General features: G+C 45.7%; 1 protein-coding gene across 1 annotated transcript in view; it reads right to left on the bottom strand.

Moving 5' to 3' along the window:
- CD207 (CD207 molecule) overlaps positions 1–18809 on the bottom strand; it is a 45785-nt gene extending 26976 nt beyond the window's left edge. Inside the window, exon 1 of the mRNA XM_055107810.1 lies at positions 18548–18809. The gene's annotated coding sequence lies outside the window, so the exon portion shown is untranslated. The remainder of the gene's footprint in view (positions 1–18547) is intronic.
- Between the last annotated feature and the right edge of the window lie 258 nt (positions 18810–19067).

Genomic DNA, 19067 nt, shown 5'->3' with positions numbered 1-19067 from the left:
CCCTCATGTGAGGGTGGTGCTGAGTAGTGGCTTAGCTGGGAACCCAGCAAGTGTGTTCCAACCGTTGCCCAACCTGGCCTCCTGGTGTCCCCTGGACTCCACAGCCCTGATGCTGCTCAGGTTTTGAACCCTCCCCCACTAGAAAAATACTGAAGAATTTTCTGTGCTCCAGAGCAAGTGCTCCAGAGCTCCTAAGACCAACTGTTTATTGCCTTTGGATAACAATGCCTGAAACACTGGAACAAACATGTTTTGACGAAGGACATGGAAACTAGGATGTACCTCTATCCAGAAGCCTCTGTGTCAGAGACCTTAATCAAGACCAAGAAGATGCCCCACTAGGCAGAGAGACTATTTACTGACAGTGTTACACCCAAGGGGTGTATATCCTTGAGGATTCCACTGTGGGACCACAGAACCAGACATGTCACCCTCACCTATAATACCAACTGCACCCAGCTGGTGTGGAGAGGATCAATGCATTTATTGAGTGAATCCTGAAAACAGAAGCTGGATGCAAATCTACTGAGATGCCCTAGGACTCCTCTAGCGGCATCTTTAAATCATCTGGGAATTTGGCTTGGCCTAGTTCAAAACTAACATGGTCAAATGAAGATTTGTGTTTCTGGCCAAGATGGAGTAACAGAGATTATGTTTACTCTCACACCTAAGATAAAACAGACAATATACAGAAAACAGTGGTTTTTAGGACACTGGACATCAGGCAATGAAGAATAGTGATCCCTGAAACAAAGGAAACAAATGAGGTAAGCTCTAAGATTGCCCTAGCTTACTACCTGCGGAGTTTCCAGGCCACAGCACCAAGAGGAAGAACAGAAGGCACCAGGCAGACTCCCTGAGTTGAGAAGACAGAGCTGAGAGTCCAGGGATACCACAGCAGCTAGAGTACACAGGACAGAGCTTGTAATCCAGATCTCTGGAGTTCTATATCTGAGCAGACAGGAGAGAGCTGCTCAGATACAGAATCCCAGAGATCTGGAGCCTTCAGCACCAGTCAGCACATGTGTGTGAGGAAAGCACCTGAAGCTGGAGAAAGAACCATTCAAAGGGATTAGAAGGAAAAATGTTGTTGCCCATGCAAAGCCTAGAATGGTGCCTGTTTCCATCAGCCAGACTAGAAAATTTATAATTCACAGGGCATTGGGTAGAGTATGCAGGACTCAGGGCAGGAAGAGCATCAGGAAAAATAGCTAATGCATGCTGGGCTTAATGCATAGGTGATGGGTTGATAGGTGCAGCAAACCACCATGGCACACGTTTACCTATGTAACAAACCTGCACATCCTGTACATGTATCCTGGGGCTTCATAAAATAAAATAAACTGTGTATTTAAAATAATAATAAATATAAGGTCGTGTCTGTCTACAAACAAGGATAATTAGACTTTTTCCTGTCCAATTTGGTTGCCCTTTATTCCTTGTTCTTGACTAATTGCTCTGACTAGGACTTCCAGTACTATGTTGAATAAAAGTGAAAGTGGGCATCTTCGTCTTGTTCCAGATGTTAGAGAAAAGGCTTTTGGTGTTTCCCTATTCAGTGTGATATTAGCTGTACATTTGTCTTATATGGCCTTTATTGTTTTGAAGTTTATTCCTTTTGTACCCACTTTGTTGAGAATTTTTTAATCATGAAAGGATATTCAATTTTATAGAATGCTTCTTCAGCGTCTATTGAAATGATCATCTGCTTTTTGTCCTTAACTCTGTTAATGTGATGTATCATGTTTATTGATTTGCTTATGTTAAACCAGGCTTTATCCCTGAAATAAAATTCACTTGATTATGGTAGATGATCTCTCTAATGTGTTGTTGGGTTTGTTAGAATTTTGTTGAGAATTTTTGCTCCTATGTTCATCAGGATATTGACTGGTAGTTTTCTTATTTATTGTGTCTGGTTTTGATATTGAGTAATGCTGGCCTCATAGGATGAGTTTGGATGTTTCCCCTCTTTAATCTTTTGGAATAGTTTGAGTAGAATTAATATAGCTCTTCTTTAAATGTTTGGTAGAATTCAGCAATGAAGCAATCAGGTCCTAGGATTTTTATTGATGGGAGACTTTTTAATTAGTGCTTTGATCTCATTACTTGTTACTGGTCTGTTAAGATTTACTATTTCTTCAAGTTCAATTTTAGTAGGTGGTACATGTCCAGGAATGTATTCATTTCTTCTTGGTTTTCCAGTAGGTGGGTGTATAGATATTTATAATAACCTCTAATGATCCTTTATACATCAACGGTATTAGTTGTAATGTCTCATTTTTTATTTCTCATTTTATTTATTTGGGTTTTCTCTTTGTTAGTCTAGCTAAAGTTTTGTTGATTTTGTTCATATTTTCCAAAAACCAGCTTTTTGTTTCCTTGATGTATTACATTGGGTATTGTGTTTTTAATCTTAATTTCACTTATTACTGCTCTGATCTTTATTATTTGTTTTCCTCTACAAATTTTGACTTTGGTTTGTTCTGGCTTTTCTAGTTAAGGTGCACTGTTAGGTGTTTATTTGCAGTCTTTCTACTTTTCTTTAAAAAAGTGGCTCCAATTTATGGCTCTAATTGATGCCTCACTTTCTACTTTTTTGATGTAGGCATTTATTGCTATAAATTTCCCACTTAGTGCTGCTTTTATTTCATAGGTTTTGGTGTGTTGTGCTACCATTTTAATTTGTTTCAAGAAATTTTTAAAATTCCTTCTTGATTTCTTCATTGACTCACTGGTCATTCAGGAGCATATTGTTTAATTTCCATGTATTAGTACAGTTTCCAAAATTCCTCTTGTTATTGATTTCTAGTTTTATTCATTGTGATCAGAAAATATATTTGATATGATTTTGAATTTTCTGAATTTCTTGTGATTTATTTTGTGGCATAACATGTAGCCTATCCTGAAGAATGTTCCGTGTGTGGAGGAATAGAATGTGTATTCTGCAGCTGGTAGGTTGTTGTATAAATGTCAGTGCCGTGTTTGGATATGGTTTGTCACCACCAAAACTCATGTTGAAATTTGATCCCCAACATGGCAAAGTTGGGAGGTGAGCTTAGTGGGTCATAGAGGTGGATCCCTCATAAATGTCTTGATAAGTGAGACTAGATTAGTTCTTGGGGAAATGAATTAGTTTCCTTGAGAGTGGGCTATTATAACACCAGGATGCCCCTCAGACTTTATCTCTTCACATGTGTCCATTTCTCCTTTGACCTTCTCTACCATCTTTTGACCCAGCACATGGCCCTCACCAGAAGCTAGGCAGATGCTGATGCCATACTCCTCATACTTCCCAGCCTACACAACTGTGAGCTAAGTAAGCTTCTTTTCTGTGTAAATTACTCAGTCTCAGGTCCTCTGTTATAGTAACACAAAATGGATTAAGTCAGATAGGTCCATTTGGTATAGAGTGCAGTTTAACTCTGATGTTTGTTATTTTCTGTCTGGATAATCTGTCTATTACTGAAAGTGGGTGTTGAAGTTGCCTAATATTATATTGCAGTCTCTATTTCCCTTTAAATCAATTAATATTTGCTTTATACATTTGGGTGCTCTGATATTGGAATGCATAGTTACAATTATTATACCCTCTTGCTAAATTGACTCCTTTATAACCTCTTGCTGAATTGACTCCTTTATCATTATATAATGACCTTCTTTGTTTTTCTTTACACTTTTTGACTTGAAGCCTAGTTTATCTGATATGAGTATAGTTACTCTTGCCCCTTTTTTTGCTTCCATTTGTATAAAATATCTTTTTCTAACTCTTCATTTCCAGTCTGTATGTTCCCTTACAGGTGAAGTGAGTTTCTTGTAGGCAACACATAGTTGGGTCTTATTTTTTTAAATCATGCAGCCATTTATGTCTTTTAATTGGGGATTTAGTCCATTTATATTCAATGTTATTTTGATAGGTAAGGACTTACTACTGGCATTTTTGTTACTTGCTTTGTGGTTATTTTGTAAGTCTTCTTTTTCTTTCTTCCTTTCTTGCTCTCTTCCTTTGTGGTTAAGTGATATCTCTGGTAGTATGTTTTTAATTCCTTGCTTTTTTATTTTTAGTGTATCTATTACAGGTTTTTGCTTTGTGGTTACTGGGTAATTTATAAAGGAAAGAGGTTTAATTGACTTACAGTTCTACATGGCTGGGGAGGCCTCAGGAAACTTACAATCTTGGTGGAAGGCAAAGGAGAAGCAAGTGCCTTCTTCACAAGGTGGCAGGAAAGAGAGAGAGTGAAGAGTGACAGGTGCACTAAAATCTCAGCCTTCACTACTATACAATTCATCCTTGTAACCAAAAACCAGTTGTACTCCCAGAGCTATTGAAATTTAAAAATACTTTTCTAAGAAAAGAGACTGGCATCTCTCCTGCTCCCTCTCTTGCCACATGACATACCTGCTCCCCCTCTACCTTCCACCATGAGTAAAAGCTTCCTGAGGCCTCATCAGAAGCTGAGCAGATGCTCGTATAACCTGCAGAACTATATGCCTCTTTTCTTTATAAATTACCCAGTCTCAGGTATTCCTTTATAGCAATGAAAAATGGACCACTACAAGAAGGAAGCTGTCCACTCCAGAAAGGACCCATGGCTCATCCCAGCCAGCCCTGCCTATGAGCAAGGCACAGCACATCCTCCCAGGAGCAGAACAGGCAGATGCCACAGGGGGAGTGTGGCATCTCCATTGGGCAGGATGTTACTGGGGTCTTCCAGCCCCACTGACTTCTTGCCCAGTGCTTCTTCCAGTGGAGCAGCATGGAGCAGGGATAAAGCTCAGTGTCCAGGTGGCGCCGCTTTGTGGAGCACTATGGCAGGACACAGTCACCTCTGGAGACTGGGACAGAGACAAGGAGAGAAGATACCTGATCTCAGCTCACCTTGATCCTCCATGCCGCTCTCCTCCTTACTTGCAAATCCTCCCCCTAAACCAGTCCCAGAGGCCAAGCCAGGAGATCACACCTATAAGGGTTCTGGCTTCGTGGTCATTGCCAGGTCTTTATGTCCATTACCTTTGAAGAAAATCTAAATCAGTTTCTAAAATTGAAATCAAACCACGTCTCTTCCCTGCTTAAGAGATTTCCATAGCTTTCCTTCCTCCATGGGGAAAAGTAGAGCCAAGAACCCCAAGAAAGCCTGGTAGCTGAGGCCATCAGTGGCTCCTGAACTCAGTCCTGTATTAGTGCAGTCACAGGCGATCAACATGTTAATCAAACCCATCTATAAATGTTTATGTTCCTGATGCTCCATTTTAAAAGGCAGATAACATAGAATATATTTTAGAAGATGTGGAGCAGATGTTAGTAGCAGATGCTAGAGAAGCAGGAAAGTGCAGGGGTGAAGACCTGGGCTCTGAAACCAGACTGACTGAGTTGGAGTCTTCGCTTCCCAGCACTGTGTGGCCTTGGGCAAGTGGCCAGACCCTTTGCCTCGTTCCCTTATATATAAAATAGGGGATGAGATATCATCTAACTTATGGGATTGTTTTGAGGGTCAACAAGTTAATACCTGTTTTAGAATGCTTGTGAGAATGCCCAGCACTGGATAAACGAATGTTGGGTATTATTAAATAACACAGCCGGGCATGGTGGCGCATGCCTGTAGTCCCAGCTACTCAGGAGGCTGAAGAGAGAGGATCGCTTGAACCCAGGAGTTCGAGTCCAGTCTGGGCAACCTAGTGAGACCCTACCTCAAAAATATTTTTAAATAAATAATAATAAAAAAAGTTTTCAACAACGGAGGCACACAGACTTGACTTCCCACACTGCATTTTGCTTGCCCCCGGCCCTAAACATACATACCCCTAAGCTGCGATCCACTGCCTCTTCCCTCACGAGCATATACCCCTCCCCCACCACTCCTTTGGTCATATTTTGGGAAAGAATCCTTAAATTAAGTTCCCTTTAGCACTGCTTTTATAGGACATGGACATCCACAAGCTTGATCTTTCTCCCTGCCTAATTCACACCCAGGCTCAGATATGGATCTGTCCTTCCCTCGTGTTGCTTTTAAACATCTGGTCATTAAGAAAAGTTCATGTCGAGAACGCCAGAGTCCACAAGAGTGCGGGATTCCTGAGATCCCTGCCAAAGCGGCTCCCTGGCATTACAATTCCGCCGGCGCTCTCTCCCTCAGTGACCTGTAGATGGCGCCATTGCCTCTGCCTGGGCACAGAAGGACGCCTGCCGCTTGGAGTTCTGTTTTCACTATGCGTGTGAATCTGGTCCTCCTTAGGTATTTGTTGGACTGAATGATAGTTATAATGGAATCCTGGCCTTCCAGGAATCCCCGACCCCCTCAATGAATGTAGTAGTAATATTAGTCATCTCATTCCTACATTTCACTCCCCAGGCCAGGACCCCTGAGATTTCAGTAAAGGTATACATTTGCTGAATTCTTTGAACCAAGCGCCAGGTGCTGGCTTCATGGAAGGCAGAAAATTGCTTGCCTTGTCCCCAATGAGCACACATGAGTAATCAGTCTTGGTCTTCCGGATGTAGCCAGGGTAGCAATGGCCTCGATCCCACCAGCTGGTGACTATTAAATATGCCAAGCCCTGACAGGTTCAGTCCTGAGAGTCCGGAACCTCTAGGAATGCCAGGGGTTCTTGTTACAAAGAGAGCCGAGGAACAGGAGTCAGGTGGCAGTGACACTCCATGCTTCCCCTACTCCACCAAAGCTGTTCTTGCCACAGTCACGGTGAACTGACCCTCCTGTTTACAAATTCAACTGGCATTTTCCTATCTGTTGATTTTTTTTTACCTCTTGGTGACATTCTTTCCCACTCACACTCCCTCACAAGGCCCCATTTCTTGGATACTTGTGGCCTCACGCACTCCTGGTCTTCTCCTGCTTGGAACCTCCAGGAGTTCCTTCTCTCTCACCTCTCCCCTAGATGCTGGACTTGCTGATAGGTCCGTTCTTATTCCTCTTCCCTGCTCTCCACACAGATTCTCCCTGGACAATCTCCTTCCTCCCCACCTCACTCCCCAATTCTCTTTCAGTCTAAACCAGTCCCCCAGACTTATGAATCCAGCTACCACTGGCCCTCTTTGCTTGCTTGCCACACGAACTCTTCAAAAACAATAAATCCATACCTGAACCCGGCCCCAGCACCTGACCACCACATCCCTATCCCCACCCCAGCCAACAAGTCTGACCCTGGTTCTGTGCTCCAGTCTCCCGAGCCAGACAGTCAAGTATCACCCTTGACTCCTGTGTTAGTTTTCTAGGGTTGCTGTAACAAATTATCACAAACCAGGCGGCTTAAAACAACAGAGAGTGACCCTCTCATCGTTCGGAAGGCCAGAAGTCTGAAAAACTGTCAGCTGCATTGTGCTGCCTCCAGAATCTCCAGGGGAGAATCCTTCCTCACCTCTTCCAGCTTCAGGCATTCCCTGGCTCCTCCGTGTCTGATTCCAGCCTCTGCCCCCATCTTCACATGGCCATCTCTTCCGTCTCTATGCATCCTCTTCTAAGAAAGCTCTCCTTGGATTTAGAGCCCATCCTAAGCCAGTGTGATCTCATCTGTATCTTTACCTCAATCATATCAGCTAAGATCCTATTTCCAAGTAAGGTCTCATTCTGAGGTTCTGGGTGGGCATGAATTTGGAGGGGATGCCATTCAACCCACTGTAATTCCTCCACTTCCCCGCCACAATCTAATTTAATGCACGCTACCTGGGTTTTTTGTTTGTTTGGTTGGTTGGTTGTTTTTTTTGTCTGTTTGTTTGCTTTTTGTTTTTTCGAGACAGAGTTTTTTGCTCTTGTTGCCCAAGCTGAAGTGCAATGGCACGATCTCGGCTCACTGCAACCTCCGCCTCCTTGGTTCAAGCAATTCTCTTGCCTCAGCTTCCTGAGTAACTGGGATTACAGGCACCTGCCACCACTCCTGGCTAATTTTTTGTATTTTTAGTAGAAACGGGGTTTCACCATATTGGTCACGCTGGTCTTGAATTCCTGACCTCAGGTGATCCACCCACCTTGGCCTCCCAAAGTGCTGGGATTATAGCCATGAGCCACTGCACCCAGCTGCTACCTGCGTTTTTGTTTTTCTATTCTTTCTTTCTTTCTTTTTTTTTTTTTTTTTTTTGAGACAGAGTCTCCCTCTGTTGCCCAGGCTGGGGTGCAATGGCGGCATCTCAGCTTACTGCAACCTCCGCCTGCTGGGTCCAAGCAATTCTTGTGCATCAGCCTCCTGCGTAGCTGGGATTACAGGCACCCACCACCACACCTGGCTTGTTTTTGTATTTTTAGTAGAGATGCAGTTCCACCATGTTGACCAGGATGGCCTCAAACTCCTGACCTCAGGTGATCCACCCACCTTGGCCTCCCAAAGTGCTGGGATTACAGCCATGAGCCACCGCACCCAGCTGCTACCTGGGTTTTTGTTTTTCTTTTCTTTCTTTCTCTTTCTCTTCCTTCCTTCCTTTCTTTCTTTCCTTCCTTCCTTCCTTCCTTCCTTTTTTTTCTCTCTTTTTTTTTTTTGAGACAGAGTCGCCCTCTGTTGCCCAGGCTGGAGTGCAATGGCGGGATCTCAGCTCACTGCAACCTCCGCCTGCTGGGTCCAAGCGATTCTTGTGCATCAGCCTCCTGCGTAACTGGGATTACAGGCACCCACCACCACACCTGGCTAGTTTTTGTATTTTTAGTAGAGATGCAGTTTCACCATGTTGACCAGGCTGGTCTCAAACTCCTGACCTCAGGTGATCTGCCCATCTTGGCCTCCCAAAGTGCTGGGATTACAGGCATGAGCTACTGCTCCCAGCCACATGCTACCTGTTTAACATCTTTCCATCCACCTACTTCTCTCCATCCACATGGTCAAGCCACCAACTCCTGCTCCCTGGCACCTGGTCAGGTGTCCAGGCCCCAGCCTTGCCTTCCATCCGCTCCTCACACAGCAGCCAGAGGAATTGTTTCAAAACAGATCTAACCCTGCTACTCACCTCACAACCTGCAACACACACACACACACACACACACACACACACACTCCCAGCGTCACTGGGAGAAAGCTCCAGCTCCCCAGCCAGCGCTCCGCAACACACCAGTCCCTCTGTAAGTGGTCCCTGCCCTCCTTTCTGGCTTAACGCCTAACAACTGCCCACCCACTTTCCAGCCACCTTCCTCATGTCCCAAGTCTGCCTGGGCCAAAAGCACTCCTGTGGGCTGCAGGTGCCACAGCGCCCACGTCTCTGCAGATGCTGCTTCCTCTGCTGGAAATGCCCTCTCCCTGCCCGGCCCACCTCACTGACTCCTTCAAATCTCAGGTTAGATGCCGATTCCTCTGGTCAGATAGCCCTGGCCCCCAAATCAAGTGAGATTCCCGTTCGGGCTCTCCCAGCTCTCCAGGCCACCCCCAGCACAGCCCTGTCACACTGTACTATGTGTGTGTTCCTTGAGAGCAGGCACCAGGCATGCTCACCACATAGTCTCTGCACCTAGCTCAGTACCTGTCACTTCACAGCAACAAACAACACATTGTGAGCACCCAGCATGAGTCAGGGACAGTCCTCAGCATCTTCCCTGCACTAACTCATTTCCTTTTCACAACAGCCCTGTAAGGTGGTGACTTCACAGGAGGCCCATTTTTTTAGATGTGGAAACTGGGGTACAGATACATTAGGTAACTTATTCAGAGTCACAAAGCTATTAAGTAGCAAGTCTGGTGTTCCAACACAGGCAGCCTAGGTGCAGAGTCCAGTCCTAGCTATAATGCTATACTCAACCATGTATTGAAATAACTCTTTATTGGTTCAGTTAGCTAATGTAAAATGGAGCCAGCCTGACCCCAAGAAGTTAGCTGACTTTTCCTGAGGTTGTCTAGTGAGGTCAGAACTTTGACTCAAGCCTTCAGACTTCTAGACCGGTGTTGCTTATGAACCCACCAAAAAGAGACCAGGGGGCCAGGAGTCACTGGGCTGCTACAGGTGCAGGATTCTCAGAAAGGCGCCTGAGAAAAAGGGGCCCTCTTCCTTTGCTGCCTTGTCCAGAAGTGCTCATTATAGTCAGGACAGAAGCCCTCCAGCACAAAAGGACACCCCGGCAGCAAGTCTCCTGGTACCCAGCACTATTCATGAGGTTCTATTAAAACAAACAAACAAACAAACCCTTTGTATTTTTGTAGAGACAGGGTTTCACCATGTTGGCCAGGCTGGTCTTGAACTCCTAACCTCAGGTGATCTGCCCAGGGTGTGATGGCGGTGCCTGTAATCCAAGCTACTCAGGAGGCTGAGGCAGGAGGATCGCTTGAAACCTGGGAGGCGGAGGTTGCAGTGAGCCGAGATCGCGCCATTGCACTCCAGCCTGGGCGTCTGTCTCAAAAAAAAAAAAAAAACACTTGAGTTCAGATCCAAACCTCAATTTGATCAGGCCTCTAAATCTAATTGCCAGATTAAAGGAAGTACAGAGGATACTGCAACATGGTGAGTAAGTCCAAAGAATGAGAAATGCTAAGGATGACTGCTCTAGTTACACACACACACACACACACACACACACACACACACACACACTCACACATAAAGAGTAAGATGAATGGTCACAGATTTTAAAAGCCTTAAAGATGTATCAAACAAACACAATGTATGGCATTTGTTTGGATGCTGATTGAAAAAAGGTACCTGTTAAAGAAAACACATGTGAGACAAAAGAGCAAATGTGAACAATGACTGGCTATTAGTACTAATCTGTAGGTATAATTACTGTGTTTTTTGTTTGCTTGTTTGTTTGTTTTTGAGACAGGGTCTCACTCTGTCACCCAGGCTGGAGTGCCGTGGCTCAATCATGGCTCACTCACTGCAGCCTTGACTTCCCAGGCTAAGTGATCCTCCCACCTCAGCTTCCCAAGTAGCTGGGACTACAGGTGTGCACTATCACACCCAGTTAATTTCTTTATTTTTTTTGTCGAAATGGGGTTTTGCTGTGTTGCCCAGGCTGGTCTTGAACTCCTGGGCTCAAGTAATCCTCCCACCTCTGCCTCTCAAAGTGCTGGGATTATAGGCATGAGCCACCATGCCCGACTAATTATTACACTTTTTAAAAAAGAGTTCTTACTTCTTAGAAATACATACTGAAGTATTTACAGATAATAAAATAACTCGAGGGAGAAGAATAGGGATATAGATAAAATAAGGTCAATTGTGGAATCTGGGTAATAGGTATATGGTGGGGGAGTTATATTATTCCCTCTACTTTTGTACTTGCTTCTAAAATGCATAATAAAAGACTAAAATAAAAGAGTCACCCTCACACAGTGAACCAGGCAGCTGCAGCCAACCGGTCAGAAATTATGGATTATGAATCCACTTTATCCAGTCAATTCTGTTCTGGAGTATGGTGATCCCAGAAGGAGGTTTTGAAACAGGAAAGAGCCCCTGGGTCTTAAAGAGGAGTCAGCTCTGGTAGGCTCAGAAGCCTGACCCTGGCTGGGTGAAGTGGCTCACACCTGTCATACCAACACTTTGGGAGGCAGAGGCAGGAGGATCGCTTGAGGTCTAGAGTTCAAAACCAGTCTGGGCAACATAACAAGACCCTGTCTCTACAACAACAACAACAAAATTTTAATTTGCCAGGCATGATGGCATGATCCAATAGTCCAAGCTACTCAGAAGGCTGAAGCAGGAGGATTGTTTGAGCCCAGGAGTTCAAGACTGCAGTGAGCTATGATAGTGCCACTACATTCTAGCCTGGCAATAGAGTGAGACCCTGTCTCAGAATAAAAATTTAAAAAGAAAGCCTGACCCTTATAGCTTGGCTACATTTATAGAATATAGAATATTTCTTCTTCTTCGCTCTTTTTTTTTGTCTTTTGTTGCTATTAAATATTGTTCTCCTTCAGTCTTTGGTAAAAATCTTTTATGAAAATTCCAACTTTTTTCACATGTGGTTAAGGGAAGCAAGGAAAGTTGAATTTGTTTACCAAATGTTGAGACCCTCAATCCCATCCCCAGCCCCTAAGACACCTGGTCTTCCTCTGCAAGCAGGAGACTGGAAGAGCCTTCTCTGGGAAATCTAACTGGCCCAGGAGAAAGATATTCAAAGCAATGAAAATTGATAGATTTTTCTGAAGAAATTGAGAGGAGTTGTAGAGAGTTGGCAGAGTCTGAGGTTGAATTATTTCAAAGCATATAGAAAACTAACCAAATGAAAAGAAAAAATAATTATTAATTTTTAAAAGTAGTATAGGAAAGGAAAATATAATTGTGATTCAGCTGTGAATGTTTACATATTCATAGTAATATGATTACTGAATACTGATATACCAACTGTTATTTATTGGTTTGCCGCATCCATTTCCATTACTGTTATGTTCTTCCCTAAATCACAGCAGATGGAAGGCTAGAAACTATTCTTCCAGACTTACAAAAAGTTTGGGATCTGATTGTGATTTTAGATCTGCCACAGGGATATTTTTTTTCTGTCTGTTTGGCCTATCAATAATCTAGAAGTGTTTTGAAATCCCTCACTAGGATAGTAAATGTGTACATTTCTCCCTATAATTCGTTCGTTTTTATGTTATCATTAGAAACCATGTTAATTGCTCCCAGCACTTTGGGAGGCCGAGGCAGGTGGATCACGAGGTCAGGAGATTGAGACCATCCTGGCTAACATGGTGAAACCCTGTCTCTACTAAAAATACAAAAAATTAGCCGGGCGTGGTGGCGGGCGCCTGTAGTCCCAGCTACTCAGGAGGTTGAGGCAGGAGAATGGTTTGAACCCAGGAGGCGGAGCTTACAGTGAGCTGAGATTGTGCCACAGCACCACTGCACTCCAGCCTGGGCGACAGAGTGAGACTCTGTCTCAAAAAAAAACAAAAACAAAAACAAAAAAAAACCATGTTAATTGCATACATGTTTAGAACTGTTGCCGGGTGTGGTGGCTCATGCCTGCAATTCTAGCACTTTGGGAGGCTGAGGTGGGAATATCACTTCAGCCCAGGAGTTTGACACCAGCCTGGGCAACAGAGGAGAACCCATCTCTACAAAAAATAATAAAAAAAAAAATTGGCGGGTGTGGTGGTGCACACAGTCCCAGCTACTCAGGAGGCTGTGGTGGGAGGATCACTTGAGCCCAAGAGTTCAAGGCTGCAGTGAGCCATCTTTGTGCCATTGCACTCCAGCCTGAGGGACAGAGAGAGACCCTATCTCAAGAAAAACAAAAACAAAAAAACCTGTTTTATCTGCTTAGTGAATATTTTGTCATGAGAATGATATTAATATGGCCATGCTTGCTTTTTTGTTTGTTTGTCCAATGTATCTTTTTCCCTTTCTTCACATTCAGTTTGTCTGTATCTTTACATCTTAAATGTGTCTGTTTGAAACGACATATAGCTAGGTTTTCTGTCTCATCTTTTTTTAGTTCTTTCTCCAAAAGCGTTTTCAGCGTAGGTCATCCTACAGTATATATTGAGAAAAATGTTTAGTATGCCCTCATATCTGAGTGACAATCTGCCTGGATATAAAATTATAATTTTCAAAAGAGTCACCCTCACATACCCCAGCGGGGTCTATATTCTGCCCTGATCATACCTGCTATAATCTGAATGTGTCCCTCCAGAATTCATTTGTGTTAACCTACGTGGACACTGGGGTGGTATGAAGAGGCAGGGCCTTTGGGGACATGGTTAAGTCATAAGTGCTGCACCCTCATGGATGGGACTAGAGCCCTTAGAAAAGAAGTTGAAGGGAGCTCCCTGGCCCCTCCACCATGTGATGCCTCAGCAAAAGGGGCCATATTTGAAGCAGAGCAAACCCTCACCAGACAGAATCTGCCAGCACCTTGATCTCAGACTTCCCAACCTCCAAAACTGTGAGCAATAAATTTCTATTGTTTATAAATTACCCAATTCATGGGTTTGTGTTTTTGTTTGTTTTGTTTTGTTTTTTGAAATGGAGTCTCTGTCTGTCTCCCAGGCTGGAGTGCAATGACATGATCTCGGCTCACTACAACCTCTGCCTCCCAGGTTCAAGCAATCCCCCTGCCTCAGCCTCCCTAATAGCTGGGATTACAGACACGTGCCACCACGCCCAGCTAATTTTTTTTTTTTTTGTATTTTTAGTAGAGATGGGGTTTGCCATCTCTGTTGCCCAGGCTGGTCTCAAACTCCTGACCTCAAGTGATCTGCCCACCTCGGCCTCCCAAAGTGCTGGGATTACAGGCGTGAGCCACCACGTTTGGCCCTATAGTTCATGGTATTTTTGTTACAACAGTCTGAATGGACTTAAGGCAGTACCCCATGGGTACCTGCCCAAACCTTCTGGGCCATTTTCACAGGCTGAGGGAGCACCCAGTGGGTATCCTAAAGCAAAAAGGTTAGGGCAGGGCAAGCCACAATTAAAATAATAGCCTGCCCAAAGTTAAACTGCCACCTCCACTTCTTTGCAGCTTTTAAATGACAGGGTTGCTCCAGGGAGTAGTTCCAGCTACATTTCAGAAATCACAGGATTTTGTTCTTGGCTTCAGCGGGAATGATGCTGGTATTTCTCCAGTAGGCTCCAAGAAGATCTCCACGTACATGGAACCCTCTCTTAAGCAATTTAAGTGAACTGCTGTGTGCGTAAAGAGGGTGGCCTATGTGGCTGTGTGTGCATTTGTTTGTGCATACACAGGACACCCCTGGAAGGTTACACAAGAAACTAACACTATTGAGTGCCTTTGAGGAGGGTACCTGGGTGACTGGGGACTGGAGTAGGGAATGAAGCTGTTCCATTGTTTTATAGCTCTTGATTTTTTAAATTTAATTAATTAATTAATTTATTTATTTTTGAGACAGGGTTTCGCTTTGGCATACAGGTTGGAGTGCAGTGGTATGAACATGGCTCACTGCAGCCACCTCAACCTCCCAGGCTCAAGCGATCCTCCCACTTCAACCTGCCAAGCAGCTGGGACTACAGGCATGCACCACCATACCCAGATATCTTTGTATTTTTTGTAGAGACAAGGTTTTGCCATGTTGCCCAGGCTGGTCTCTAACTCCAGAGCTCCGCCAATGCACCAGCCTCGGCCTCCCAAAGTGCTGGGATTACAGGTGTGAGCCACCATTCCTGGCCCTTGGAGTCCTTTTGATAAGAACACTAATCCCATTCATGACGGCTGTATGCTTATGACCTAATCACCTCCCAAAGTCCCCAACTCCTAATACCATCACATTGGTGAATAGGATTCAACACGTTACCATGGGGGGACATAAACATTCAGATCATAGCAGGATGAGAGCAGCTCCCTCTCACCTCCCACTCTGGGACTGTGCTTCTGGAGAAGAGTTGGCTGGGGATGCCCTTCACATGAGACAGAGAGTGGATTGGGAAGGACCTGTCATCCTCCTGAGCATTAGGGACCTCCTTCCCCAACATATTTGATATTCCCGTTGTCATGTTTTATCTGTTCAGGTAAAGCTAATGATTGTCCTCTTACAATGGCAAACAACAAAGAAGAAATATCACCCCATATCTCCAAGGGCCTAATCTCTGGCAGCCTGCCAAGATGTAGGATTGGAAGCTGAGGAAAAGGGGGCGTGCATCCTGGAACAGAGCAGATGCAGATACACAGAGTTGAGCTGTCCTCCAACTCTTCTGTTCCCAGGGCCTCCTCCTAGAGAAAGCCCAACTCCTATGGATTATACCAAGCCTTACTCAAGTGCAAGCTCTCCCTGGCTCCTGATCCTCCTGGTGCCAGGCTCGCCCTTTACAGCCACAGTTATTTTCGAATGCATCACCCGTATAATCTTCCTATGTCTATGTCCCCTACAGACACTCAAAATGGCCTCTAGTCACTAAGAGGAAGAGGACAGTGACTGACGTCTGGCCACAGGGGTACCCTGGGGTGGGAGCTGCCGTTGTTCACTACAGCAAGGTGGATGTTTTCATTATCATTGTACCCCCAGTACTCAGGGAGTATTCCGGGAGCATAAAGGACTCCTCTTGGGTTTCCCATCCTAAGGGGGCTGTCTGTCCTGCCCCTTCCCTTATGGACCAGGATTAGGGAGCGTGGACTGCTGCACTGGGCACGAACAGGTGTAACCAGAGAAATTAGACACGCGGCCAGCTTCCCGGGCCTGGCCTCGTTGGAGACATTCCCCACTCTCCCTCCTTTTCCCACCCCCATCCACCCATTTCTGGACCCTAGGGAGCCATGGCCCACCACCCAGGGTGCCTGCGCAAGGAAGTCGGCGCAGAGCGAAACCCCTCGGTGCTGTAAGTTTGCGACCAGCAGAGGGCAGCACAAGGCCGCTTCCCTGGAGGTGGCCGGCAGGACCGCTGCAGCACTACTGGAGGCGGGCGGGCACCGACTGGGGGCGGCCAGGGTAGGAGAGCCCTGTCAGTGTGAAATTAGCCTGAAGACTGGGGCGTGGTATTAGTGCGTACGCGAGGTGCACGTCCCGGTCCCTGACACCCAGGACACTGTCGTTACCGCCGCCTTCCTCCATCAGTGTGGTACCAAGGGTCGTGTGGTGCAGTGATGGGGGCACAGGCTCTGCCATGAGGCTGAAAGGATGTTTCCACTCCACCGTTTACTGTGTGGCGTTGGGAAAGTTACCTGACCTGTCTGAGCCTCAGCTTCCCCATCTATTAAATGGGGTAATACGGCCCACCTCACTGGGTCGTTAGGGAGCTCATAGGCACACTGGTAAGTGCTTAATATTCACCTTCATCAGCACTTTTCTTATTGCGTCATAATTGCCCAACTGTGTATCTCTCCTTGTACAGGTTTCCTTAGCACTCGTGGGAGATTATGTTTGGGATCTATATCCAGGAGTGGAATTTCTGGGTCACATGGCATGAAAAAGTTCCCAGATGCCTGAGCTGCCTGGTTCTCAGGAAAAGGAGGGTGGGGCAGGGGGGTGTCTCCAATCTCAAAATACCTGTCAGGCATTTTGGGATTACAGCGCCCAGCCCCGTCCCTCATCAAAGTAACTGCTCCGTGAGCTGTTGTGAAGCCAACCTGAGTGGGAATGAGGTTGCCGCAGCTCTACACTGGGCCCTACACAGCCCCTGGCTGACCTCAGACCCTGTCCAGATCTCCTCAAACTCCAGCCCCTTGGAGCCCCCTGGTGTTGGGAACAAGCCCCCCCAAATCTGGCCATAAACTGGCCCCAAAACTGGCCATAAACAAAATCTCTGCAGCACTGTGACATGTTCATCATGGCCATAATGCCCACGCTGGAAGGTTGTGGGTTTACTGGAATGAGGGCAAGGAACACCTGACCCACCCAAGGTGGAAAACCACTTAAAGGCATTCTTAAGCCACAAACAATAGCATGAGCGATGACTGCTGCAGGTAACTAGCCCAACCTATCCTTTAATTCGGCCCATCCCTTCGTTTCCCATAAGGGATACTTTTAGTTAATTTAATATCTATAGAAACAATGCTAATGACTGGCTTGCTGTTAATAAATATGTGGGTAAATCTCTGTTTGGGGCTCTCAGCTCTGAAGGCTGTGAGACCCCTGATTTCCCACTTCACACCTCTATATTTCTGTGTGTGTGTGTGTCTTTAATTCCTCTAGAGCCACTGGGTTAGGGTCTCCCCAGACAAGCTGGTCTCGGCACCTGGGTAGCCCAAACTTCTCTTGCTGTGTGAAGGGAAGGGCTGTTCCCTCCCCAAGCCCACAGTGGTCCTCACCCACCTTGGGGGTTTGGGCCACCTGAGAGTGCCTGCCCAGGGCCTGGGTCTCCATGAACTTCTGTGTCTCTGTCTCTGTAGGTGCTTGTTTCTGTGACTGAGGTTGGGGATTCCTAAAAAAGAAATAAGACCCCCCATCTCTTTCTGGCTTCTTTTTTATTTCTTAGAGACAAGGTCTCTCTCTCTGCCACCTAGGGTGGAGTGCAGTGGCACAATCATAGCTCACTGGAGCCTCAAACTCCTAGGCTCAAGTGATCCTCCCACCTAAGCCTCCCAAGTAGCTGGGACTACAGATGCACATCACCACACCTGCTAATTTTTTTAAATTTTTTGTGCAGATGGGGTTTCACTGTGTTGCCCAGGCTGTTCTCAAACTCCTGGCCTCAAGCCACCCTCCTGCCTTGGTAGTTCAAAGCACTGGGATTATAGGCATGAGCCACCTCATATGGCCTTCTGTCTCCTTCTTTAACAGCCAGCAGTTGGTGCATATAATTAGTCCTCAATTCTTCCTCAAAGAAAACAAGTTTGAAGCTCAGCCCAGTTGCCCCAGCCTGCACCCAAAGAAAATGTTGCTTTTCTGCTCACTGCACAGCCCCACATAGGCTCGGCCCAAAGGGGAACAGGATGGAGTCTCCCCAGGGAGTGTGGGCTGCCTCCCTGAGGGAGTGCTGGAAAGAGAGACACGTCCTCTTCGGTAGGAGATAGCTGGTGAGAGAGCGATCCTGGGAACCGTCCCCTGGATAGTTCTGTGCAGCTGACCTGAGGCCAGGGAGCCCTAGCACTGTCTTCTCCCTCATGGCCCAGAGACAGGGAAAAAAATCTGTAAGAATTAGCTCAGGGTAATTTTTTCAGTCCCCATTTACCTTCTGGGCCAGGTAACCTTATGCAATGCACAACGTGCCCAACTGTATATGGCAGAAACTTACATCCTTGCGCTTCCATAGGAAGTAAGATCTCAGACTGTAAAGAAGACTGCGACCAGGCAGGTGTCCACTTGTCCACCCTTGCTCTGTGGGGCCATCAGGGGAAGGTGGTGGTCAATGTTCCTGTGAAAAAATACTGCTTACTCCTGTCAGTGGACCCACAATTCCCTCGTTGCTCCTTCCAGAGCAGCTGCCTCTGGGCCTGATGGTGTCTACAGAGCAGTTTCAGGAAACCTGTGTCCTCCCTTTCCACTGCCTGGCACATCCCAGCCAACATGGCTGACTACCCAACTGTGCTCAGCATTGTCTCCTGGCAACTGTCCTTATTACCTAACTGCAGCTTCAATGCCTCTTCTTATTTCTCAAATCAGGAACACTTCTCAGTGATACCTATTTTCCTCCCAAACTGTGGTCTCTGACTGAGTCCCTGGTCTCCACCACAGACTTGATGACACTCTTATATATGGCTAAATATGGCGTCCTCAAACATGCATGCTAAACTAAAAACACCACTTCTAAAAAT

The sequence above is a fragment of the Pan paniscus genome, chromosome 12 (assembly GCF_029289425.2).
Source record: "Pan paniscus chromosome 12, NHGRI_mPanPan1-v2.0_pri, whole genome shotgun sequence".
Lineage (NCBI taxonomy): Eukaryota > Metazoa > Chordata > Mammalia > Primates > Hominidae > Pan > Pan paniscus.
Note: the sequence above shows the minus strand (reverse complement) of the source record. Positions and strands in the feature narration are given on the sequence as shown.